At 34.8% G+C, this 2,891-nt stretch overlaps 1 protein-coding gene across 1 annotated transcript in view; it reads left to right on the forward strand.

Annotated features, from left to right (window-relative positions):
* Positions 1 to 59: 59 nt before the first annotated feature.
* LOC107100360 (type-2 ice-structuring protein-like) overlaps positions 60 to 2,891 on the forward strand; it is a 48,667-nt gene continuing 45,835 nt past the window's right edge. The window contains exon 1 of the mRNA XM_015398817.1: positions 60 to 169. The gene's annotated coding sequence lies outside the window, so the exon portion shown is untranslated. The remainder of the gene's footprint in view (positions 170 to 2,891) is intronic.

Genomic DNA, 2,891 nt, shown 5'->3' on the forward strand with positions numbered 1-2,891 from the left:
CAACTCAGAGTTCAAGTTTTAACTCAGAGTTGGTTGAACTTCCTTATTGAAACAGGCCCCAGGTATTGGAATCTACCGTCTCGTTCAACATCTGCTTTTCAACGTTCGTTTTTACAGCAGACTTGAATAGAATCTCCTGTTATTGGTCTCCTCCTGCTGATCCAGACCGGTAGGTGATTAAAACGTGTCTGTGATCCTTTTTCCTTACCTGCTTCTAGATGTTATGTTTTGTTTTGCCTCAGGTAACACAGGCTGCTCTGGGCAGAAGCCACGCCTCTTTGGTGTGTAATCACCTTTGCTAAAACCATAACCTCATTACGACATGAACCTATTCAGACTGTTTAGATGTTTTAAGAGGTGCGGGCTTGATCTTGTTATAAATGGAGTGTTAAATCTGGTACATTGTTCTGACAAAGATCCACTTCACAGACTTTTTGGAGTAGATGGATGAGCGCAAGGATTTAAATCTATGCACACACAGACAAAAAAATAATGTAACCAAACTATCAGTGATACAGTTTATTTTATTTATATGTAAAAAGGCCTTTATACAAAGGTTGAAAGATAAAGTTTAAAGACTAGATTTGGTCATTTGATGTAACTATAATAAAAGCAATAACATATAGGCCCCCATTCAAAAAATTTAAAAATCAAAAATTTTAATCCAAAATTACACAGAACTAGACCTTATAATTTTTCTTACATTAAAGAAAATTATACATAGATTTTGCTGTCAAACATTAAGCTCAGTGTAATTAGCGGAAATGATCACTTGAAGGGTTTATTGATGTGGGGGTCTGGGGGCCCTTCCCTAGAAAATTTTGCATTTCTTAGATGCATTTTCCTGCATCTGACTAAATTGTGTCCCGTTTCAGCTCAACACAGAACCATACTTTTATTTTGTTCTTTGAGCGTGGCTTGTATTTCTTGCAATAAGCTACAGCCAATTAAGATAATTAATAACTGGAAATGTTAAGTTTGCACAGTATCATCGTGCACAGAAATCCCCTCACCAAACCAATGGTGTGCTTGGCCTGGTAGAGTTTTTTTTTAGGCTATAGGGAAGATTACCGGTATTATATTAAGGTTTTTTGTGTGTGCCTATTTTTGGTTTATTTTGGTTGTTAGTTACCCGGTTTATTAAATAAATCACTTTTTGTGTGCTAAACATTTCCTGCCAACCTACTGTGGCCCCCCCAAGGTTGGAGTTGGCGTTCGCAGGTGCACAGTTTGTAGAACTAGACCTAAACATGAGGACCGTCGCCAGGAAACCATGACAAACGCCCTAAGAAGAGAGATTACTGAGTGGAGAATGCTTTAAACGGATGACGTCATAAGGGGGAGCTGAATCAAGAACAGTAGAACTCTAAGTTCTAGCTACGAGAGGGGGGGAGAGAGAATCAGGACGCTCAGACATGGGTCACAATCGCCACAGTAGAGTTGTTCAAAATTATTGATTTTTTTAGTTATTCGTAAAAAAATTTGGAACAACCGATACGGGACGCATAATTTAACTGTCAAACATGGGACGATTCCGTATTACAAGGGACGGGTGGCAACCCTAGTCACTATACCTAAAGTAGTAAAAACAAAAGCTTCTTTCAGAAATGTATGAAAAACATTTACAAAAAGAAACAAACACATTTTCTTTTTGACAACATAACCTCAGAATATTAAGCCTGATACAATTATATTACTATTAACGTATTAGCTTATTTTTTTAATTTTTAAATAATTTACACTTGGTAAAATTTTAGAGTTTGCTTCTCACAGGGGCTCATCTTATTGGACAAAATCCAAAACAATGTGGATATAAATTATGTGTTGGAAAAAGGTACAGGTGTTCAAGTTACATAAATTTGCAACATGCATGCAAAGGATGTCCCATAATACAAGCATTGCATAAATTTTAAGTTTTGAAGTGGAAAACTACTAAAATACAGTATAAGACTTCACCACATGGTCTTCTAAATGTTTTAGACAAGTAGAACTACAAGAAAATTGTATAAAATCGCAAAGTTAACTTTGGCATCTACCTCCAAAATGTACATATATAAAATGGCTTAAAGTTGTGATAACTTAAAACCCAGGCCAGATTTGAGTGAGAATTCAACCAAGGTAACATTTTAGAAAAAAAAATCTATTTTTTTTTTTTTAAAGCAACAGCCGGACACATTAATCCATGCCTTTATTTTTTCATGGTTGGATTACTGTAATCCTCTTTATCTGGACAGTCTTTACTCCTACGTTCACAGTTTCTGCAGAATTCCATTGCTTGTCTTTTAACAGCTCCATGGAAAAGCGATTACATCACCTCGATCATGGCTTCTGGAGCCCTGCATTTTTTAAAACTAGAAAATAGCTTATTTTTACATTTAATAAAAAAATGTATTTTTAGCCGACATATAATAAGTTATGAGTGTAAACTTCTACCGCCAAATTACTGTAAGCATGCTTACTTTATTTTAATTAGGATCGAATTCACATACTACATAAAGATTTTGGTATCATCTAACATTTTAGTGTTATTGGATTCACTTTGACTGACAATCATTAGGTATTACTTAAACATCCTGATTATTTTAAATGTTTTTTTGTTTTAAAACTCTTCACCAAAGATGTTTTTAGTTCTAGCTCATCTGTGATTCTATTGATAAAGTGCTGGGTAAATATATTAGAAGTATAAGCATCCAATTTAATATTTGACCAAGGTGTTGTCTTTAGTAGCATGACTGGTTCGATTCCTGGGAACTAAGATGTGTTTCCTAAAAGACTTTCTTATAAATATAATACTAAGTGAATCTATTTACCTTGCTGTCATTTTTGAAACTGAATGAGGATGTCTGATCCGTTTCAGTATCCTTGAATTGAGGTATTTAACAGAGAAGAGT

Source organism: Cyprinodon variegatus, unplaced genomic scaffold (assembly GCF_000732505.1).
Source record: "Cyprinodon variegatus isolate N-32 unplaced genomic scaffold, C_variegatus-1.0 Scaffold964, whole genome shotgun sequence".
Taxonomy (NCBI): Eukaryota; Metazoa; Chordata; class Actinopteri; order Cyprinodontiformes; family Cyprinodontidae; genus Cyprinodon; species Cyprinodon variegatus.